The sequence below is a fragment of the Ambystoma mexicanum genome, chromosome 7q (genome assembly GCF_040938575.1).
Source record: "Ambystoma mexicanum isolate Mex_15411 chromosome 7q, UKY_AmexF1_1, whole genome shotgun sequence".
NCBI lineage: Eukaryota > Metazoa > Chordata > Amphibia > Caudata > Ambystomatidae > Ambystoma > Ambystoma mexicanum.
In genome coordinates, this window is record NC_090941.1 from 751931505 (window position 1) to 751956714 (window position 25210).

The 25210-nt window shown below is 43.9% G+C and overlaps 1 protein-coding gene across 1 annotated transcript in view; it reads right to left on the reverse strand.

Moving 5' to 3' along the window:
- The window catches only part of ACAT1 (acetyl-CoA acetyltransferase 1), a 330010-nt gene that overhangs the window by 73076 nt on the left and 231724 nt on the right, over window positions 1–25210 (reverse strand). The window lies entirely within an intron of this gene.

The following is a 25210-nucleotide window of genomic DNA, read 5'->3' on the forward strand; positions in this document are numbered from 1 at the left end:
TTTTGGAGTCTGTGTCCAACAAGGCTATGGGCCTATACTTTTTGGGCTAATTTTTATACCTTTTTCAATACACTGGCACCACATTTGCCATCAACCTAGACTCAGGCAGCTAATAAATAATACAATTAACACTTCTGACCAAAACACTGGATCCACTTTTAATCCTATAATACTTAACCCATTGGGTCCTGGGGCTCTAGAGGCACTACACTTCTTTAAAAGCACTGCTGCGAATTGGGATTTGGAATTTTGATGCAGAGGATATGTTAATAACGTGTTCAATGTCAGCTGGACTTGCATAAAGCTTTTCAAAATAAATTAACCAATCCTTTTCAAGTACTGGATTTATTTGAATGAGCTGCTGAGTTCTACTATCTGAATTGACTAACTTCCAACAGCAGATAGCAAACATTTGTGTAATATTTTTCAGCATCATTTCCCATTCCTTCTGTTGGATTAAGTGACGTCTCGCTTTAATCCTGTTTTTATACCTTTGTGTTCCCCCCCACGTATCAGTTCCTGCTTCACATTCTTGTTGCAGCTTAACTTACTAATGATTTGAATATTCTCACATTTGTTTTCAATTCCCGAATTACCTCGACATGTACCCTTGGCCTGCACCACTTTTATTCTGAACTAAAAGTGGTGAAAATAAAAAAAATGTACAGTATACAAGTGCTCACTAGATCAATTTCACATTGACCCAAGTTTGCTTTTAAATGCTTGCATAATATTTCCTACCACCCTATGTGACCACATTAATCGATTCCGGCCTCTTAATAACTTGCAGTATTATGTGCGCCATAGCAGATGCAATGTGATTCTGAAATCGTGCAAACATTATGGTCACCAGGGGCCCCATCATGTATAAAGAAGCACTCACATTGGATACAAACTTTCATTGACAAAAAGAAAATCAATCCTCAAATTCTGTGGGCCTCTCTTCCAAGTGTACGCTCCAACATCAGAGGCAAAAAATTTCATTTCAGGAAAAAAAATAAAAAATAAAAAGCAGCCCAGGGAGGTATCCACCTTGTCCCCATCCTTAGAGGCCTTCTGGCTTTGCAGCGCTTCGTAATGGTGTAAGCAGTCCAGATTAAAATCCCCTGCAACTACATACGAATCTGCATGAGAAATACCAGTCCAGCAAAACATCTTCCATTTCCTGTGACATCTCCTCCACCAAGACTTCATGGTAGATACCATAAACATTCACAATCAGAATATCCCCATTCTCCACCTTTGTCCATATATGCGCAATCAGCAAGCACGGTTGGTGGCAGTACACATTTTCCGCCCCCTGAGCCCAAAATGTACTAACTGCCACGAGAAGGCCTCCCCTGGGTCTACCAAAGTTGCTCTCGATGGCTTCTTTATGTCAACAAAAAGCTATCTAAAAACCGTCTCTCTGCGCAAAGTTTCCTGTACTATAATAACTTCAGCAACTCCAACCCGATAAATAGGATTATCTAGCAGGGTAAGGTGGCGAAAAACCTGTGTATTCCACGTTAGTATGCTAAAAACCCTGGTCTCTTTACACCAACCTTTTTCTTTTCAGCTATGAGAGCTGATGTTGCCCAGGACCAGTCCTCAAATACTTAAGAATCTTGCCGCCCTCTCTCTGTAACAACCACACTCCTAGTAGCCTCAGTTCCCCTTCTCGTTAAGCCACGCCACCAGTCTACTGTGTCTGTCCCTCGTTGTCTTCTTGGAGAACCTGAGGCATATCTCGCACTCCACCTCCTTATGGTCCGAGTTCAGGCAATAGAGGCATTGTAGGTGCTGGTCTTCCACAAACCCGTCCCCTAGCCCGCACTTGGTGCAGGGTTTGAAGAGGGACCTTAACTCCTCCTCCATCATGGTCGGAAGGCGCGAAGTAGGCCGGATAGCCTTCTGGAAACTTTGACGATCTTTGGGTGCTGAACTTCACCAACGGGTACCCACTGTAGGTATATGGAGAAAAGAGCACAGAGGCTCTTTTTGGAACAAAACTAGAAACTTTCTATAGAAAAAATGCTGAAATAGCTCGCAGAGCAAACGCGAGGACTACCAACACTGAAGTGTGCAGTAAAAATCTGAAGATGGCTGCCAGAAGAGGGGCTTAGGGAGAGGACTGTCATTGGAGGGGAGCCTGATCCAGAGGACAGCGATTGGTTTAAAGGAGAAATACAGTTTATAAGTGAAAGTGAAACTGTTTCTTTTACGGAGTATTCCCAACCTGACAACGGGGAATATTCATGAGCATGTGAATCTATGCTGGAGTTTCCACATGCTTCGCTCGCGCCAAGAAACCTCCTCTCAGTGCCCCGCCACCATTTGCTTCCAATCTGCGATCACTGCCAACAAAGGCAAAAGACAACCACACTCAATCAAGTGTAACCCGCAACTGCTCTTCCCAATCACTTTCTTTTATGATGTCTGAACAAGGGATCACCAAAATGACAGTCCCGTCTTTTCTAGGATTTAGTGCCCACAACAGCCTTCCTGCTTGGAAGCTTTTCCCCATTTAAACTTGTTTGGAGTCTGCCAGGCTTCCCAATCCACAAATGTGTAGGTGTGCCCGAGATCTGGGAAGTTTTAAGGGCCAGGCTCGATTAGTTGGCAAGCGAAACTTGAATGATGTTTACCAGTAGCTTTGCATTTTATAGGTTTTTAATCAATCAATGAAGATCATGAAATATTTGTTGGCATTACATATCCAATTCTTTGAAAGAACGGTACAGCTATTGGGGGCTGCCTTTGCCCCGAGTTTATCAAATATTTTCGTGTCCAAATTCGACGAACCTTTTATATACTGAAGATATATTTTCATATGGATTGGACAGGAGTAACTATAATCAGATTTGTGTCCTGTGGTTGAATCAGTGCCACCACGACCTAACTTTTAGGATCAACACCGATCAACATTCTTTACCTTTTCAAGCCACATTCGATTGGCCATATGGATGGATCGAACTACACTGACCTTTTCCTAAAACCAACAGCTCGGAACAAACTACTACTAGACGATCGTCAACACCTCACTCGATGCGGGATAACCTGCCTCATGGAAAGGTCTTCAGGTTGAGACGGAATTGTACCTTCACCGCTGACTTTGCGGACAAGTCCCAAATCTTAGCCGAAAGGCTTGAACAGAACAGAGAAGATGCCCACACAAAATTGTTACATATGCAGCCAAGAGGGCGCGATATACAAACCGTGAAATGCTATTGGCCCCAAGGGAACCTCAGACATTGCCCAATAAGGTGGTGTGTAACACCACCTTTTCTACCCACACAAATGGAATTTGCAAGTTAGTTATAAAATACTGGCAGCTAGTGTCCGCAATGGGATGCACTAGCTAAATGCCCATTCGCACTAATGTAAAGTACAAACATGTGCATACTAGACTTCCCTGTTGGCAAGGATTAGTTCAGACTTCATTACCAGTAGGTGGCCTGCTAATACAAGCTGGGGTAATAGGACACCATCCCTGCAGAAACTGTGGGGCTTGTGCCCACAACAAGAAAATGGAGTGATTCGTATATGACAATGTAAGATGGAATTTACATAAGTTTACCACTTGTAACTCAACAAATGTTGTATAGATCATTGCCTGCCCATGTGATTTATTGGATGTTGGTATGACCACTAAAAAGATCTTGGGGCAAATTATTGAACATTGCGACAGGACCAGGAATGAGACATCGAGTGCACCCTTGGTGGTACATTTCTTGGAAAAGAATCATGGTCCCAATTACATTATATGGTTTGTCATCAATCCACTCTAGACAGCTAGATTGGGTTCCGATATCACCTAGATTATATAAATTGGCACAGACTTGGAGCCATCTTCTTAATACCCAGACAGGCTCGATGATGTACATCGGGCCTCTGTTGAACTGATCAACTTCTGTGTACATTCTTTTTACAGAGATCTCTTTACCCTTTTTCATCTTTGGAAGCAGAAAATAGCCTTTGGGCCAAACGCTCCATAGATTGAAAATAGAAATTCTCAGATTAAAGATGACCGCTGCATTTCATGCCTCGGCATACTGACCAAGGAAGGCCGTCTAGAACATATGTGCGAAGTGTGCATTGCCATTCCATTTCGAAACTATGTTTGCAAGATAAGGAGGTAATTCAGTGCAACGGGTTCTGCGCGGTGTAAAAAATCTGTGTTGCAACATAAATCACAGCCCCATGCCTATGGGAGCCAAAATAATTGCTCTATCGTAATCACGTTTTACATATGAGCTTAAGTGAAATGGGCTACATGCCGTGTAATCTTTGTTTTTCCATACAAGTCAGTGTCATTTAGAATGACTGCTATTCTAAATGTATCAGTTTCGACCTTAATAGGTTGATATTGGCTGTGTTGGGAATACAACAAAGTCCAAGATGGCGACCGCATTTGCTTATTAGTTTCTAGATATGTTCGGCCAGGATGGCTGCCATAGAAGATAGCTACTGGACGCACGCATAGCGCGGTTAGGTTGTAATCGCGTCTCGTACAGATGGAGATACACAAGTTGGGTGTTCCGAATAACTTTTGGATCCGTACAAGTCACTTTTCCATATGCGCTGCATTTAGAATGCTTGCTTTTACTAAAAAGGCACCACCCCCACTCTTCCTCCCTTATAGTACGATGAGGGAGACTTACTCATGTGACAACTTTGTTGCACTTTGGAATGTCAGGTTATATTAACTACGAAACCAACTAAAAAAAAAAAAAAATACTGCCTGCAAATAAACGAGTCAAGTAAATGACCGTGCATGGATCTATTTGGCCAAACACCACTTATTTATATAACATCTGCGGTATTTGGCTTTCACAGCAATGCTCAATAATGTGAATACTCTGTTTTAGACACAGATGAAGGTTACGAGAGAAAATTGAAGTTGAGACATGAGGTGAAGGGTGTGCGTTTATAAATTCTATTACAACCCAAATTTCGATTTTGGGATTAGGCGCTTCTAGTAGTTGCAGGGGGTCCACATTTGGCTACTGGACTCGTCTTGGTGGGCTCGAGCATGCTTTTTGGGCCTTGCACTTGATTTTGGATCCATATGGAATAATGTCAGGAATGGTAATAGCTCGGTCTGAGTGGCTAAGCGGAAGGGGCACCAGATGGAGGGCAGGCATGGTTTAGAAGTGACATAGCCCCCTACGAATAGGGGTTAAGTCCATGATTAAAATTATTCTTTTATAATCCGCTTAACGGGGACCAGTTTCTAAGCATGAGCCTGGGATTCAAACCTGTGTTGCTATGCGTTGTCTTGCTTCCAAGACAACAGCCTTGCCCTTGAGCTATTCTTTAAGATGAACATCTTGTCTAATTACAATTGTTATGTTTATTTTCATGTTTCTAAACCCCGTTTTAGTGTAAAATTTGTTAAAAAATGTTTTGGTTATTGTTTTAAAGAAATGTTAGTGTTCCAATCACCACTTAAGTTTGTTTGCCCTGAAAAAGACTGGGTGCGTCGAAAATAGCGAGACCTGTGGCCGAAAATCGAGTTGGCAACAACTGGGCACACAAAGTGACTGCTACAATAAATGTACTTTAAATTGTTTTGAATACGTAGGCGCTAATTTATTGCACCACCACGTGTTTTTGAGTAGTGGCGCACAGTGTCTAGTAAGGTGGCTCTGGCTGGAATGCATTAGTACCAGCTCTTGGTTTTAGATGGTCGTGCACATGCACTTTACTCTTAATACACTTTTTGGTGAGGCGTGAATGTTGTTAGAATAGGGTTGTACGAGTGGCCTTTGGATACATGGTTCATGATTAAATGTGTATATGTAGTGACTGTTCATGTATATATTATAATTAGCTTCCAATGTCTTGTCTATTGTCCTAAAAAGAATTAAAGAGGGAATTCTAAGATGGCTGCCGGAGAGTGAAGTCACGGCCCACTGAGCTCCGTACCGGCCATATTAATGGTGGCAATTTAGCAAGCGGAGTAAAAGGAAGATAGAATACATTCCTCCCCCGACGCGGATCAGAGATGCAGTCTGGTGGAAACTAATCAGCGACATCTCGCCCCGTGTAGAAGCTGGCGCAGGGGTGAAGCGAAGGGTTAAACGCGGATGCTGGCAGCAGAGTGCTTCCAGGACCCCCTGCACTAAGAGGCAGATGTGCACTGCAGTCCCTTACCCCCGGCGCACAGTGAGGCACATACCTGGCAGCGGAGGGCAACCCCCCCCCCCAGCCACAGCGAGGGATGGCAACGTGATTGGGGGGGTCCCGGGGAATGGCAAGCCTGCTAAACAGCCAGGAGGTTAAGGAGAGCAGCCGGAGAGACGCGTGAGGAATGGAGCACCTGGAGGGGCAGCAGTCCATAGACGGCACCACGCCACAGAAGGAGGCCAAGTAAGGCATAACCACGGCACCGAGGACCCAGGGGAAGTAAGCAGGGGTTGAAATCAAAAGCTGCAGAGAGGCCGGGAGGCTCGGAGCAAGTGGTGGGGGAGAGCCGAGGATAACTCCAGCAGCACAATTTTGCATCCTAAAGTGGTAACAGCTCCCTGGGAGCAAAATCACACAGTGAACCGCCTGAGGGTGCAGGCAGGAAGGCATCAGGGGGACCCAGAGGCACAGGACCCGCCAAGGCATAGCCGCATTCCGGATCAAAAGGATAAGGAGGGGAACCCCATGCACATGGAGCCTTGAGGCTGCTTGGAAAGCAGCGGAGGAGCTGACAAGACCTAACGAGACCATGGCAATGAAGTGGGGAGATTGCTAATCACTGCAGGCAACAGTAGTCACATCCGGGCCGCGGGTAGACCCCAGCACGACTACATAAGGAGGACAAACCGTAGTAATCCACACGAGGGCCGGAAAGACATACAGCGGGTTTGCGAAGTGCCTAAGAGTACCCTTTACCTTATTCAGATGCCAAGGGGTAAGTGGAAACAGGCTCCAGCACTACATGGGGGTGATTAAGGACACAAAAATGGGCCAATTGGAACAGTGCTGGAGGCAAAACACAGAATGGAAAGCATCAAGAGAGGCACATAAGCACGAAGGAGGACAGGGTCCACAGGAAGACAGCAACATGGTACTCAGCAACGAGGACCTTAAGGACAGTTTGAAGGGCATAGAAGATAGGATGACAGCGACCTCCCAGGACCAAATGGCGATCTTAAAAGAAGAACTAAAAAGCTCCCCGAAAGCAGTCCAGGAAGAAATTAACATTGTGCGTCAGGGTGGACATCGCGGAGCAGGGTCTGTCTGGAATGGCTGATGTCCGGCAAAATTCAGATCTTCTGGAACAAATTGCCACAGCAACACAATTTGGAAATCCAGACGGAGGACCTGGAGCACCGTTCAAGAAGGCCAAATATAAGAATAAAAGGCCTAGCGGAGACGAATACAGGCACAGATCTTAAACCAAAAGTTCAACAAAATGCTTCGCGACCCTCCTGGCAGACTTGTTCCCAGAGGCCATATGCATCGACCGCATCCATAGGGTTAGTCCTTAAAGGTCGGGACCGGGAAACAGACCAAGAGATGTGCTTGCGGCACAGGACTCATGAAGAGACAGAAAGGATCCTCTGAGCGGCCTGAGGACAGACAGCCATTACTATAAACAGATCTCACGTCCTCCTGTATTAAGATCTGGCGGCTTCGACATTACAGGAAAGAAGGGCAACAGGCCCAGTGACTAAGGTACTAATAGACAACAAAATACCGAACAAAATGGACATTTGCTTTGGCCTGTTCTCTTGGGAGGGGAAGCAACAACGGGCCACTACATGCAACAAAGGCCTTTCAATTTTGGGTATGGAAGAGGTTGAGAATCCCTCCAGAGAGAATAGACCGGGGGCCTCCCGTGCGGACTGGTCAATAGCAACGGGGATAAGGAGACAAACTAAAAGGCCCGCTCACAAGACGGAGAGTGGACGAGGGCAGATAAAGAGATCCAATACAGGGAACCAGAATATTTGACTTCTTAGATGAATGGGGTATTCAAGCACAGTAAAGTGGGGGAGGGGGAGCAACTTTATTCATAAAACAGAGAGGAGAGGTAAGAAATGATAGAGCTGGCGTTAGAAGGTCGGACGGGGACGGGAGTTGGGGTACCAGTTGATATCATTAGAAGGTTCAAGAAACCTTAGTTTCCAGGACAAAACATAGGTCGATTTCCAATGATTTTCGGGATGAATCGCAAGATACTGGGCCTAGACAGGAAGAGACAAGGGATTAAGCAGTTTCACGGGCGGGGGTGGGAAGCTTTATTGGGGAATGCAGTGCTGGAATTTAAGAGATCAGAGGGAAGGGGCCCAACAGAGATTGCACCATGGTAGGGAACAACGGCTGTGGTGAATAATGACAGTCAAAATGTGACTCTCCCTAGACTCCTATATAATTTTCAGACCCTTACAATTGAGTCCTGCAGTCGTTCTTTAAGACGGTAAACAATAACCAAATTCAACTTGCAGAATAAATGCCACAGTGTTGCTTTAGCTCATGACCCAAAGGCTTAAAGGGGGGGGGGGGGGTCGGGTTTGCCCCACAAATATATAATATGAAGCGGTCCAACCGAGTGGTGCAAGAATGGTTCACAGAAAGCAGGGACAAGGTTTGGGTTCGGATGGACAGAACAGTGGCGGGTTGACCACTGGCTGGGTCATTATGGTTGCAAGGGAAGGATAGGCCCCCCGAGTGTAAGACGCAGTGCATTCCTCCAAACATGTGACATTTGGGATAGATTGCTAAAGAAGGGACACCTCAACTTGCCCTTCCCCATTCACCCCATTGTTTGGGAATCCAAGCTTCACCCCAGGTATGGAAAAAGACAAATTTAGTAAATGGCGGAAATATGGGTGCAGTAAGGCAGGAGACATGGTGTGGTGAGGAGAGATAGTGACATTAGAAGAATGCAAAGCCCATCTGAGTGTAGGAACCTAATAGATACAAACATATACAGCAAAGACATTGGTTAAGGCAGCCAGAGATACTTAGCGCAGCAACCAGACAGCTGACAAAATTCGAAAGATATACAACTACACATTCCGGTGACGAACACTAACCTCAAGCATTCACGCGATCATTCAGGGATGCTCAGCTCAAGAGGAATGGCCATACCAGGTAGCTTGGGAGGGAACGACAGGAAAGGCTATTCAACCGAACTGTGGGAAGGGTTATGGAGGAACATCCCGATGTTGACCAGGTCCATACAATTACAGGAGGCCTGGTATAAGAGGATGCTACAATGGCACTATACGCCCAGTAAACTACACAAAATGTATAAAACTGTTTGCCCGGAATGTTGGAGGGGCTGCAAGAAGATAAGGGATTGGAGGCACATCTGGTGGGACTGCCCCAAGATAAAGAAATTCTGGAAGGAAGTGAAGGCTCAGATAACCAATATTATGCCAGAACTGCATGTTCTATCCATGGGGATAAATTATGCGGACTATTAGACCTGGAACTATACTCAATCTCGAAACCCCAAAATAGAGCCATGACGACAATACTGATAACAGCTTGGCTGGTGGAATCAAAAGGATTCTCCCAGAAGGCCGGGATGGATACATAAAACATGGGACAGAGTGGAACACATATCAAATACAAGGGGATGCAGATAAGTTTCGGATAAACTGGGGAGAGGTATTAGAATACCTAAAAAGCGAATACATGAAACAATTGTGCCCACAAAACCTGAGAATACTGGACTTAAGGTGAAACTATGTGCAAACATAACTAGGCTCAAGAAACTGAGTGGAATAAGAACACTTACAAGATCATGTTGGCTAAGACACTGCATGAACCAAGGGAGGGGGGAGTTAAAGGGTGCACATTTTGTAAAAATGGCAATTACAAATATCTTTTTTAAAAGAATTCAAGAATTGGGTCTGTAATACCAACAAATATTTCATGACCTTTCACTGATTGTTTGAAAACATAAAAATGTTATATGGTTTCCGCCTTAGGTTTTCCTACTTTTGATTCCCACTGAACCCATATAGGAGAGTAGTTATAGTGGGACGACCTCATCGGTTTGATGTACCTGTAGCTTTGTAGGCAGGCACGCTGCTCCTGTGTGCATGTGTATATTTGGGGGAACTACCACTTACACCCAATTTGGAACATACTGTGAAGCTCTGCTGAAGAGATGTGACATGCTTTCCTAGTTGGGCCCTTCCATTTCATGTGTGATCTACAGTCTGGCTGCTACAAAAATCTCAATGGGCTCTTCTGCCATTTTCCTCTACCTCTTCATTGAAGGAAATCTCCATACCCAACAGGTATTGCATGCTCAAAGCCTTCATCTATAGTAGGTGGGAGGGATTCTTTGTAGAACATATTCGGTTGCCTACTGCAGCTTCTCTCCATAGAGGGACCATTTTCTGCTGCTTGGCTGATCCTCTGTTCTGAGCTGGCTGCTGGGTTTCTGTACTACTCCTTCACTATTGTTAATGTCGTGGTGCCCCGAGTGTGAGTAATTTGTAGAGGGTCCTTTGTTTGGATTTTGGTCTCCTAGTTCTGTCAATTTGAGCCTTTGGTAGTGATCATCGGAGCCCCAAACTGGCAACTAGCCAGACCTAATGCTCCAAGATTCTGGAGTGGTTCCCTCTGCAAACCACATCATGAGTAGTTGTCACCAGGTCCACTGATTAGATCTCATAGCTCCTCACCTCCTCCAGGGTGTCCCGTCTCTGGATGCAGTGGCTCCTCCAGGTCTCTGTGACCACGACTAATAAGCGTGTGACCTGGGACATCACCATATATCTACAGGCCTCTGGTTCTGGAACCATGGTCTGGAATCCTTTTGCTGGGGTGCCAAAGACACCTCAACTGGCTTGTTGCCTCTCCCATACCTATATCTTGCAAGTAGAACGTGCTCACCCTTTGAACTTAACTGGTTTATACAGTTGAATCAGAAAGACAATTTTCGGGACCTTTTAAAGACCTTAAGCATCCACCATGTACTTACCCATACACTAAGCAAGGCCGAAACATGTCTTTGGTTGCTTGTGGTCTTGTGCAGAAGGGATGCGACTGAGTAGTTTGAACTGGAAATAACCATTTGGGGTAGGGGTGGGACCAGGACAGATTTGAATAGGCTGTCCCCTCCTGTAATGTCATAAAATGATGGTCTATTCAGTTGCCCAGATCAATTGCCAGTGATTAGATTAATTCATTATCTGCTACCCATCAACCTTCAGTGTTGCATTTGACACCCAGAGTAAGACAGGTATGCCCATACATGAGGCGCAAGCCTGCAGTGACTAGAGAGCCAAGCTACAACTCCTTGAGGACGCCCAATGAAGCTGAACATGTCTGGGGTTGCTTGTGGTATAGTGCAGGAGGTATGTGGCCAAGCAGTTTGGGCTGGGGATGCAACCAAGTCTGATGTGCAGTGTTAGGGAGAATTCTCTGTAAGGCTAATTTCCCAAACCTAGTGAATCCCCAGCAGCTTTGCTGGATTTTTGGGGTTTATTTTTTTTCTCTCCTGCTAAGAGTGAGATTCTTTTGCTCCCACTCTTAGACATGATTTGAGGGGTCCTTTAACTTTCCATGTGTTTTATGGGCTATGGGGTCTTTTACTCCATAGGGTCTCATGTGTTCTTTTGATGTGGGTTACACAGCACCCTCCGTGCCGTAACCCAGGGGTGTCATAGTGACCCCCCAACATAGACTCCATTCCCTGGGACGGACTACCGTCTCCCAGGACATGTAAAGTCACCATTGGCTTTGCTAGTCCCAAATTATGAACAGAAACCAGTACAAACCATCATATTGTGGACGTACTGGTCGGGGCAATTCGATTGCCCCGAGGTCTGGTGTTCGAGGGGGCACGTCTCCGTCCCCCCGATCGAGTTTTGGCTGGTGGCAGTGGATACTACTTTTTATATTCAACCGCAAATATATCTCTATGGGATTTTCCCATTGTTCGAGGCTACCAACTTTAATTATTTAATTCTTATAGCCTCAAACATACCGCCGCTTTATTTAATATTAATTCGCCGGTTGGTATTTTTTGCCAGAACTCGATTCTAAAATGGCGTTTGTGTTCTCTGCGACTCCAACCCAAGTCGAGCCCTTTGTTCCACTTTTTGGCGGGCTTCTCCACAGAAGCCTCCAAAAGTGGTGCCACTCTGTCTGGGTACCACAGGGGGAGTGGGAGGGGGTTTAGGCACCCTGGACTGAGTTACCTTGGTAACTCAAGTCGCACTCGTGTGATTGGCCCAAGTGGTGAGCCAGCCGGCTCACCACTTAGCATGTTTGATTGACAGCTAGGCTGAGTGAATGGGAGTATGCTGCATAAAAGCAGGGCTTTGGGGACTGGAACTTCAGAAGTCGCCACATGACCTAAGAATCCGAGGAGGGAGAAGCTGAGCCGGCCTGCAACGACGACACCACCGGTGGAGCCCTGCTGAACCGTCTCACCACTTTTCCCAACGACAGAGGAGATCTCCAGCCCGGAGAGTCTTCTTCCTTCGACTGGTGAGGATAACCAGTCTACCTTCTTTTCGCCTCCCTGGAGCATCTCGTGGGCGCCTTGCCTGTGCCAAGCACCCCGGCAACCGGAAAACCACGTTTTCACCACTACCGTGAACCGAAAGGGTAGTACCTTTGTACCGGAGAACTCCGCGGCTGGTTTCTTCCCTGGCAGTGCAACGTCCTTCATCCTTCCTCCACGACGAGATCTTCTCTTCCTCTGGAAGAGGCTGCGACTTGCACCCGCTGCCAGGAACAACTGCCCCCACTGGAGGATCCTCTCCATTTAAGGTACCGTGTTCCGCCTGGCTTCCCTTGCAACCGGTTTGAACGGGGTGTATTAAATCCTCGTCTCTCAAACCTGGGTTAGCCTGGTACACCTTAGCTAACTTTCCTGCACTGAACTAAACCTTTTTCGAACTACCTCCACAAACTTTGAAGACTCTGTAACTGTCTGATCTTGGGCACCTTCCGCCTGGCTCCCTTGAAAGTGGGCCTGGCACCTAAACTTCCTTGCTCACCAGTAGACTGTGCCTTCCTAACTTGCTGTGGTTCTTTAAGTGTTTAGTGTGTAGGCTTCCATAATTCTGCTTTTCCCTCCCTTTTTATTTAACTTGTTGGAGTGGCATCGAACATTAAGCGCTCACCTCTGTCTGGAAATAAGTGGTGTTAACTAAGACTTGTCCAACAAGTAATCAGGGATGTACATAGGATGGTGATTGTGTTTTGAACTTATCTTACCAATTTAGTGCTAGTGTGTTTTATAAGTGTGTGTTAAATAATTATATACTTTTACACCCAAGCTCTGGTCAGTGTTTGCTTGTACTACTGTATTTCTGTACCTATTTTGTATGCTCTGTATGCTGCCTAACTCTTCTTGAGGGAGGTCTGACTGCTCAGCCACAGCTACCAAGTGAATCTGTGTGGTACAGACTGCTACCAAGTGGGTTTACTACCAAACACCTGTAGTCTTAAATCTTTTGCAGTGGTCCCTAGGGGAGCTGCACAGGTTTCTGCCTAACCATGCAGATGGTCTTTTCCCTTCTGTAATGGCAATGCAGGCTGAAAAGTGATGACTAGAGGGGTGCCCGGAGCAAATGCCAGTAGTTCCAATGAATTTATAACCTTGCACGCATCAATCTTCAGTGTTGCATTAAGTGTACAGAGTCATTTTTCCATCGAGAACCTGGATTTAGGAACAATCCTGGTGTTTTGAAAGGGTACTGGGGAATTTCAATTCTTTTTGGATCTATGTCGAAATGCCAGCAACCAAGCCTGACTTTTTAAAATCCATGCTGTGAACGTCAGCCCTGCAACCTGCAAAGTCTGCCTTTTGGGCATCAGACATCAAATTGTATTTTCCCTGATAAATAACTGCATTGCATTCACAGGGTTCCTCTAATGTGTCCAAATAGTGCCTCTTTGGTGAAGTGGGTTTTCTGTTGAAGTGGGTCCAGATAGGTCCAGTACTGTACATCTTTCATACAAGTTTATGATTGTGATGTGGTAGCCTGACCATTTAACCCATATTCCTCCTTCTCGAAATAACCTACAAATTATGTTAGTAAATCATTTCCTTTTTTTTTTATTTATGCATTGGTTGAAGTCGTCCTTATGTAACATTTGTGTACAAAATTTATACCAACATACATAAAAATAATTACAGTTAATCCAAATAATTTTACATATACATTTCCCAACTCATGTTTAAAACTTTAGATATATTTTCTCTGTTAAAACATAGCTATGACAACCAGCTATCAGTACCTATGCAGTGCAATTTAAACTAATCCGTCTCAGCATGTCTTTCCATGTATAGAAGGCACCTGCCGTAATCATCATATAACTAACCCCATACATTTTACTCCACCATTGATCGGAATATACAAAATTGTGCCAATTAGCCTTCAGTGCATAACCTTTGTAATAGTATACTATAAGCTTATGGCAACTGGTGAGTATGTGTCTGGTTTCTATTGACCCCTTGCACATCCTGCATAGCCTATCCATAGGTGCGAGTCCTTTCCATCTAACCAGATGTTCCTTCGTGTGGAGGATATCAAATCGTAGGTATGTAATAAAGCACCTCAGATTAATTAATAGGCTTTAGCAGGTATGAGCAAGGGAGATTAGGGGTAAAACTTTGTCCTGCATAGATTGTATACATCTTTTTCAGATGCAAGCTGGACAAACTCTTGTCGACATCCCATATGGCGGTTTTCCTTTTTAGGCGAGTCAAGGCTTGTGGATCAGACAATAGTTTATCCCTAGGCATATCAATCACCCTCAGGTGCTCCTTGACCGTACCTCCAAGTCTTACCATAAAATTGTCTTTTTCAGACGGGTGCCCTTTAGAAATCAGGGAGAGGAGGGTGTCCGCCCCAGCTTGCCTAATAGTGCGCCATAGTTTGCATCTGGTGATAAGCCACACAGATCTTAGCGGGAAAAAAACAACAACTCCACTCTTAATGCCTCCACCGGCACTCCCTTAGGTAATCCTAATATGGATCTCAAAACGTTGCCTTCGAACACTACCAGCCAAGAGTTTTGTTCCTTGTTCAGAACAACCACCCCAAATAATATTCCTAGGACGGTCGTGGTACAATATACCGAGATCATCCCTTTCACAATACCCCCTCCCTTGGTGTATATCTTTTTTAGCAGCAGCCATTTGCTCATAATCCTTGGGCAAAAGAAATCCCAATAACATTTCCCACTAGGGCTGGCTTTTATAGGTAGGCCAAGATAGAGGTAGCTACTGACCACCTCGATCGGAGCTGCATCAAGTCTCCATGTGCGATTTCTTGAATTAGCTTTAGAAACGGACCCTATTAGGCAGTGCATGATCTTAGTTTTCTCGATGTTAATTATCAGACCATTAACCAAAGCATATTCCATAAGTGCTGTGATGGAGCGTTGTAGGCCTATGGGGGCGGGGGGTCTGATCTAAAAGGATGGTGTCATCTGCATAACAGAGCAGGGTATTCTTTCGCCAGATTACTGGTGGGAAGTTTCTAACCCTATCCAGGGCCTGTGCCATGTCTGATGTACAAATTATATAGCATGGGGGCAATACCACATCCCTGCTTTAGTCCATTGTTAGTGGATACCCAATCAGTTAACAGCCCCTCACAATTAACTCTGACCGAAGTGTCCACTTTAATTTAGACCAGGGAAGTTCCTGGTCAACCGTATCGCATGCCTTTGAAAAGTCAATGTGACAAATAGAGTGGCTTGCCCTCGGTAACCGCGGTAGATATGAGACTTAATTGTGCGCTAATATTTTGGGAGGTTGAGTGTTTTCGAAAACCGGTTTGGAATTAATACAGCATTTGTTTACATTCCATCCACTGGTTAAATTTTTTAAACAAGATGGAGGCAAATATTTTGAAGCTATTATCCAAAATGGCTAGCAGCCTGTAATTAGCTGGATCTTTCTCCAAGCCCTTTTTAAAAAGGAATATGTATGGACGTTCTCCAGCTGGGCGGGATACAGCCCAATCTTAAGGTATTCACAAACATAGTGTAAAGTATCTGGGCCCAGAACTCGGGGTTAGCGCACAGCGCCTTTTTTGGAACAACTCAGGCGCTACAAAAAAGGCAACAGAATAGCCGCAGCAAAAAAAGTTCGTTTCCAGACCCCACTATCCACAAATATTGCAACCCTAGGCATACCACACGGGGCACAAGGGGCGGCAGGCCCAGGCAGCGGACCCGTACCACCGTCCCAAAGACTAACCAGGGCCATGTCACAGCAACAATTTCCCAACCAGAATCTGTAAATCTTATTACCAATTTAAGTACATATCAGCTCTCTTCAGCTGAAATATCTGTTGAACAAGGGACTCTTTTGTCCCCACAGTTATGAATAACTTCGTAGACATCCAAATTGATTTGTTCAAGTTTATTCGGAAACAAACTGAAGAAATTTTTTGCTACACAAGTATGGACTTATAAACCTACGCCACCGACACCTATCCCATCTCCCATTTCTCTTCAAACTCTATTTACCACCCATGTACTCATGACTTTGGATGATGCAATATCTAATACCTCTACTAGCGTTACAGGTGTTCTTAAAGAACTTGATATTGTACAGCAAAATGTGTGTATTAAGGAACTGTCCAGGAAATCTATATTTTCACCAACACTTCCGCCTGATAATATTATTGATACATTTTATCAGGCGGTGTTAAAGGATATTCATCATTTGGAAGACTATTCCTGGACGCACATTTAAAGTGGATTGTAATTTGAATAAACTTGAAAAAGTTGCAATCTATCATTTGTCTCGTAACGAAGATTTGATTATTAAAAGAGGCTGACAAAGGTGGCAATGTGGCCATAATGAATAGGTGCGACTACATTGCCATGGGTATGCATCACTTAGATTTGGCAGGTTGTTACTTAATCATTCCGCACAATCCTCTACATTCTATTCATGAAATGGCTAATGCACTTATTTTGAAATGGCATAAATTAGGTTGTTTAACTGATGTTGAAAGGAATTTCCTCACAGTTGACGGGCCCATCATGCCCACTGTATATTTTCTTCCGAAAATCCATAAGGCTTTCTCAGATATACCTGAGGGGAGACCGATAGTTAGTGGAGGCGGTGGGGTACTTGAGCCAATATCCATCTACATTAATGAATTTTTACTACCAGAGGTATTGCGGACCCCAACATTTATTAGAGATACCATGCACATTTTGGAAATTTTAGATCACCTCAAATTTAACCAAGACTGTTGGTTGGTTACCTTAGACGTCAAAGCTCTGTACACGTCAATAGCCCACCACAAAGCATTACAAAGTGTTGATTTTTTGTTTCGAGAATTTTCTGCTTCTTATTTTGAGCATCTAGAAATGGTCAAGGAATTTTTATTATTTACTTTGCAAAACAATGTTTTTGTTTTCAATCAGATGTACTTTAAGCAATTGATTGGTATATCTATGGGTGCAAGCTTTGCACCTGCACTGGTGAATGCTTTTATGCATTGTTTCGAGCAAACGTGTGTTTTCTAAATCCATGTATTCACGTTTTATTTATTTGTGGAAACGTTAGATCGATGAGGTTATTTTAGTGTGGACTGGTACAAAAGATCTTGTTGAATTTGTATCCTGTTTAAATGATAATGATTGGGGATTACAATTTACCTCAACCTTTAGTCAATCTCACATTGACTTTTTGGACCATACCATAGAACTAACCCCTAACGGCCTAATTACCAAAACCTTTCGTAAATCGACCTCAGTGAATGCCACGTTACATGCAGAATCATGCCATAAAAAACATGTAATTGCCAATATTCCCAAAGGGGAATTCATTCGTGCTAAGAGAAATTGCTCCCAATCAATGGATTATGATCAAGAATGTGCTCTTATCAAATCCCGGTTTTTGAATAGAGGTTACCATAAGAAGCGTGTCGAACAAGCATCAGCCACAGTACGTCAGGTTAAGAGAGCGGATCTATTGGTGCTGAAAACTCGGTCTAAATCATTAAACTCTGAAAATATCAGGTTTATCACAAGATATAACTGATAGTCACAAAATACATGCTATTTTAAGTAAACATTGGCACTTGTTACATCTCGACAAAGACATCTCAAATTGGTTGGACACTAATGCCAGTGTGACTTACAGCAAAGGTACATCCCTTAAAAATGTATTGAGTCCATCATTTTTGAGCCCCTTATCTATACCCAAGACTTGGCTCAATTCCTCCAGAGTCCTTGGCTTTCATAAATGTGGTGTTTGTAATATGTGCAACTTTACATTTGAAACATCCGCAGTCTCTTTTGGGCTACGAGGTAATCATGAAATCAAGTCTTTCATCAATTGCAATTCTAAGTTTGTAGTGTATTGTATTATATGCACCTGTGGCCTGAAATATATAGGGAGCACTATTCGCCCACTTAAAATTAGAATTCGTGAACATCTGGCTTCCATTGGGAGCCAAGATGCTAAATACCCCCTTGCCTATCATTGGCAAAAATCTCATCAAATGGACTGCAAAAATGACATTCATTTTGTGGGGCTGTGCAAAGTGTCATTGCCCCCATGGGGTGGTAACCTTACACTAAAATTACGACAATTGGAGGCCAAATTAATTTGTAAATATCGCACTGTTTCTGAAGGACTTAATTCAGATCATGAGTGCCATATTTTTATAATTCATATTTCCTCTGTTGGGGTTGACAAGTGCCTTTAATTATCCTCTTAGGGGGGAGCCCCTCCTGTAATTATTTTCTTGTTTCACGTGTATTATTACTGTGCAATGTGCCTTTATTTGTAATGTTGTTCAGTAGCAGCGCACTCAGGCCCCACACTTTTTTTAGTGCATTGGAATTGTTAGTTTATTTAAATACCACTTCAATTATTCATGACTAGCGGTGGCTTGTTACTTTTAAATTAATTTGGTCTAAAAAAAAAAAATTATATATATATATATATATATATATTATCAGCAAAACATGAGTAATTGTTTGCTAAATTCTCCTTTTTATTTTTTGGCTAATTTGGGCTTATGGACCGGTTTCACTGAGTTCGGCTTTTCTAAAGGTGTGTTTAGTTCACCCAACATGGCGATCCTTTTTGCCCCTTTCTGTTTGTCTTACTTGGAAGGCCATGCATTGTGCTATACTGCATTCCAGTATATTTAGTCCTACCTTTCTTTCGTGCATTGTGCAATGGTAACATGAGTAGACTGAAACAAGCGGCCATTGAGGTAGGTCTGTTTATTTTGCTCTCCCCATGTTGTAGTTTTAACTTTTAATTGGCTTTTTTGGCTAACCAGTCAGGAAATGTCCACAGTCCTTTTGAATCACGAGTTAATCTAATGGGTACTTTGGTGGTTTTTTGAATACTAATTGGAGATTTATTTTCTTTTCCTGGTTTCTTTGGCTAAATTTGCTTTCCGCAACTGTACGGCATTTTGAGCTATGTTTTTATTGATTTTATTGACAGCATTACGGTTTGTTTTGGTAACTTACGTAATATTTTTCTGCAATTGGCTTTCCAGTAATTCCTTAATCTATCTGCCTACAGAACTGTATCTGGCATGGTGCTACTCTAAATGTGGAGTTCTTATTGCTGCAACCTAAGGTACTTATTTTTGGAATACATTACAGTCTTTGATTTAAGACTTCGCTTACTAAGTGGAACTTGATTGCGCTGCTATGGCCAACTTTTGTTTCTAAAATCATGTTTCTTTTTCTTTGTTTGTCTGTCAACGGACTACTACGAATGAAATTGGTTAATTTGTGGTAACTTAATTTCTACTTTTTTACTCTTCCTACATGTGATGTACACGTTATATTTTTTGCGGTTGCATCGCGCCCTGGACTGCTTGCTCACAACTTGTGCCTATGTTCTTTATGTAACAATTCTTTGCACAAAACAATCATGTGTATGTTTTATTTTTAACTTTACCCAATTTGTATGGAAATGATGTACCATGCAATTTAAGCCTCTGATGAAAAGCTGTACACAGCTTGAAACACGTGTCGGGCTTCTCTTCGTACAAACAATAAAGGCTTTTCTTTGCACAAACAACTAATTATAATTTCTTGGCGCAGTGAGACTGGGAACATCTTTGTTTTTCTTCAACTATTCCTGTGGATGTGTATTGGCAGTACACCCACACCGCCCAGATACCCGCAGCCTTGATGTTTATTTTCTTAATCACTGTATAAGCGCTGTGGACTCGTGACTTTTTCTGCCATAACTTTGTTCTTGTCATAGCACCAAATTAGCCAACCCATCGGGTGCCGGAGCGCTAGAGTTATAGAGGGCTTTTATAATAAGCACATCTAATTCGACAAAGTCATGCTTACTCGCAATACAATTCCTCCGGGGGATACAACAAATGGCTCCAATTCAGATTTGAAATACAACTTCTCAATAGATTCAACCCACTGTTGTGTGGAGACCGAGACCTCCTCCAATTTTGCACTGACCACTAAAAATTCCCTTAGAAGGGACCAGCACGTTTTACTATCATTAGATCAGAGGAGTACGAATAGGTCAGACCAATTTGCACTTGCCAGAGCTCCTTTATGCATTTTAACCTAGGTTTTACATTTCATAGACAAATTACAGACTAATGCATTTTTTCTTTCTTCCAATACACAATTGTTCTTAATTGTAGCTCTAGCTTTTCGATAATCTCTTATCCTTTCTTGGATTTCCACATCATAAATATATCTGCGGGACACACCCAGATCCCGCCCGCTGAAAAAATGCCAGGAGACCAACCCTTTTTTCATGCGCGATTCAAAGTTCCAGTGGTTTTTGCCAAGCCGTCTCCCTACTGCATCCTCATGGATGGCAAAACATTTTTTTAAAAAAAAATGGAGTTTACCAATATTGCCATCCGTCCAATTAAGTAGATTCAAGGCGGTTAGCCTTGGGATTATTCCCAAGGTGGGAGAGGGTGTAAGATTTATGTAGCGTAATAACCCATTTAAGGGTTACATGGTCAATCAGCGGGCTGAATCTGGTAGCTACTGTCCCACAGTGGATCCCAAGCTGTCAGTCCACCAATATGTAATCGATACAAGAGGAAGATATATAGTTAGACCAAGTAGGTAAAAATATCTCATGTATAAGGCTCCCCCATTTCATGCATCGGGATGAGTGTCCACCCCGTGCCACTACGTCCTTGATCGGACCTTTGCTAGTATTTCCCATATCAACATATTCCTGAAGTCGGGGTGCATTAAAGTCCCCCGCAATCATCAGATACCTTTCGGTTGCAGCTCCTACCAGGCTCTTATCATATAATCCATTGCCTTAAAGATGGCAACATCCAAAGAAGAGCCCAGCACTGGCAAATAGACATTTAAGATAAATGTTGGGAGATTTAGGGACCCAGGGAGGGATACAATTGCAGGTAGTATATATGTTAATTATCCACATTGTGGGATTCAGGTCAATATGATTTCCCACTCCTATTGCCAAGCCACCCTTAGGTCTGCCTCTAGTTCACTGGGTGGCAGTCCGGCAAATAGAGTGGAAACCGTCTAATTGAAGAGGTGTAGTCAGCCAGGTTTCTTGTTATAGGAAAATATCACTATTTTTGATTAGCACAAAGCCAGTGTTCTACTTTAAAATGGTACTATGGCCTCTGGTGTTCCAGCATAACCAATTTAAAATATTAGAGTTGGTGGTAGTTCAATAGTTGTCCATTTTCATTGTCTCTGTGAGCCTACACACCCTAGTTTCTAATACAGTGTCCTAATACAGTGTCCCTCGTGATGGAACGACTGTTGATCTGCAGCTATTTCTTGTTGCTCGCAGCAATTTCGACATGTCTTCCTGTCGGCTAATTGTCTCATTCATATCCACCATCTTTCTACAAACCGAGTTTGAATCCCAACGCATGCAGCTCCTTAGTGCAAGAGTACAAAACAGCTACTACTGCTGAAGATGCAAATTCAATAAGTGCCCAAAATGGTAGTTCAATACGAGTTATATCACTAGAGCGCGTATCCACCGGATTAGGGATCAATGACGACAGGCGCATTAGATTAGTGCGGTTCAAGAATGGGCTATCCAGTTCCGGGTGTAGTTCGGACAAAATCACCCACCTCCCCACAGGCAGTCGTGTCTTTTGGTTCGCTATGGTGTTGGTTTGGGCAGAGGGGAGAGCAACTTTTTGTGCAAAATCTGTGTAAGCTTTGACATCGCCATGGGCTCCGATCTGTCCATTATGGGGGCCTAATTCTGGCCACCAGAGCTGGCCAGACCTGGGTTCTTGCAAGTCATTAGCCCTAGGGGCTCAGACCTTCACTTGCGCAGGGGCATTCCCATGTTGGACCCAATTATCCATTAGGCCTGTAAGATAGACCGCCCTTGTAGTTCCATCCCCCTGTGCCTGGGAGACCCAGGTGCCCTTTTTGAGCATTCGCAACTGGCCGGGACTTTGACTTTTCCCCATTTGTCTGTTGGGGAGTTATTGTTTCGGATCCTCTTTAATACTGGATTCTTCCTCGAAATGTGTGGATTCCTTCTTACGCGGTACTCTCCTAGATAGGTCACGGGGTTTATAGTGATAATTTTGAATACCAAAATGTCGAAAGTCTTAATTTCGAAAAAAATATCGAATTTCTTTTTCAGTACGTTTTTTTTGTTCCCCCAGAATCCCCCCTTTTTTTGTTTTTAGCTTTTTTTACTCGCAAAACCCCCCAAAAAATATATAAATAAAAAAATTAAGAATTATATTTTTTTTCCAACATTTTTTTTCCAAAATGATGACTGAACACCAGGTTGCGGGCCTTGTGTGTAGACTCAGCTGCAATTCACCTCCCCTCTCTACCTGGGTGAGATTCACCCCTCATATGGGGAGCTCCTCACAGGAGTCTGAGAGGGGAAGCTCCTGTATGTTATTTATCCTGGCAAGGGGCTTCAAATGGGGGGCTGGGTGAAGATGGAGGGGGGTAGGAGCAACCGGCCCTGGTACTGAAAAATGGCCCTGTATAAAATTCAGGCTTGGTCGTAGTGGTCCGCTGGTGTGCCACCAGAAATTCATCAGCCAGCCTTGCAAGAATGAATTGCATATCCCTTTGTTCCTCAGCCATATATTGAAGAGTGAGTGGTTATCGATATTTCCAAATCCTGGACTCACATTTTCTTTCTGTAGTTGGTCCCCCATCATCTGATGATCAATAGAAGCTGGGGTCAAAGATTTGGCAGCGATGGCTAAAAGGGAGATTATGCACAGGTTTTGGGCTGGGAAGCCAGCTGTACACTATTTATCCATTTTTGGTTTGGGGGAGCGAGCAGTGCCAATCAAGTTTTCCTCCTTTACGTGCACCAGATGTGAGTGTGCATTGCTGATTATTCAGCTTGATTTTTTCCGATTTCGCTTCATGTGGCTGGTCCACCCAACTCCACTAAAGTGAATATAAACATTCACACTTAACGCCCAGGGAGATGAGACCGTTTAACAGGGCTAAGTGCTTGTGAAAATAGGGGCCGTCCCATCCTAGGCAGACCCAGAGAAACTAGCACTGTCCCGAGAGTCAGTACCGAGGCACCAAAAACCCTTCCTGCACTTCAAACAGTGAGGGAACCTGTCTCGTACAGGGGGCAGTTCAAGGGTCAGGCAGGGTGCAGCCTGCACTCACCACCTTGATGCTGCCCCATTACCCGGGCTTGCCCCTAAAAAGCCTCCACCACGCACAACAACTCACAACAACTCACTTTTCCGCATCAACTTTAGAGTGCAGTTCCCGCGTTCCAATGAAGTTAGTGGCCCCCTGTCGGCAGCCACCAGTTATCGCTGCTCGCCCACTCCTCTATCCTCAGTCGACGATCTATCCACAGAGGAAGAGGGGAAAGTCGCGGGTCACTCCATCGGCAACCAGAGTGCCAAGGTGCAGAGAACGGGCATGCAGCAGGAGCGCTACAAAGTTTGAGGAAAATGACCCACAGACATGTGCGAACAAACGTGTCAAGCCACACTGCCTTTTGCGAGAGAATCAAGCAGCAGCTGCTTCCGACACTTCCTCAGTCATTCAATTCATTTCCACCTTGTTTTGGCGGGATTGGGGTTATAAACCCTTTTGCATCCTATGTGGTCTGTGGATTTACCGTTGCCGTTTTTTTATTTCAGCTGAACCTTATGCAATACTTAATAGACTAAATGGTACATAACCAAGTTGAATATATTATTCTGCATACATTTTGGTGAGAGTATGTGCCTAACTATACCTGATGCAAGGTCATTTACCCCACTGCACACTCATTGGTGAAGCCAAACTGCTCTGCCACATTACTATCGAGACAGTTCTGGACAAGCATAGTGGACATTAGTTTACTACACTATTGGTTTGGTCTTCTAAATACCTCACAAGAAGGTTTCTAAAATGCTGACCTAATGGAGATCAATTGTGCAGAAACAAAGCAATGATTTGGGCATCTAACTGGAGCTTTGAGCAGCTGCCCAGAGGCAAATGCACCAATTGCTCTTTATAAAATGTTGGGGGAGGGGGGTATTTGTGAACGCCCAGTGCGAGGCCCTGCTGAATAAGCTGGCGGTGCTACGAAAAGCAACATTCTTGGTCATTGCTGTGGGGGGGGGGGGGGGAAGGGGAGGGGATTAGACTGCAAAGCCCACATCACTTCCGAGCTCTAAGTTACCACACAGCTCACCCATGCTTTGTGCTGGCCTTGGAGTCAGACTTTGTCTAAGCAAGTCCTGCAACTCTAGGCTGCTGCAAGAGTGGAAGTGACTGACCAGGAGGTTGTTAGTGCTCAGAAAAGGTGGACTAGAGGGGTCAGTGTGTCCATGCTACTGCAAGAGAGGAAGTGCCATGCAGGAGGTGATTAGTGGTAATAGGCAGGTGGATGATGAAGGTGTGTTCAAGAGGTTGTGCTAGACAATACTTGGAAACAGCAATGGATAAAAAAAAAAAATCTTCCTTCTACCCCCACCTTTACTATTCCATGTGTGACTCCCCATACCACTGCAGGTCCTGAACAAACTGCACTAGGGTTTTAGAACATTTTAGCAACTCAATAAAGTTGCGATCCAATGATGTAGTCCATTGGGTAGCACTCTCAAATTGGCAATCAGAACAATTTCCTGCATCAAGGAGAGCTCAACATATATGCCTTCTCAATAATTCTCCAGACTTCAGCCATATTCAGTTCTTTAAAGAATTTAAAGCACTGTGGAAAGGGAAGATTCCCATAAGGCCTGGTATTCCAGATAATGTGTGTATGTTCCGTGAAGATCTCTGAAAAATGTGCATTTCACGCTATGGGCTTTGC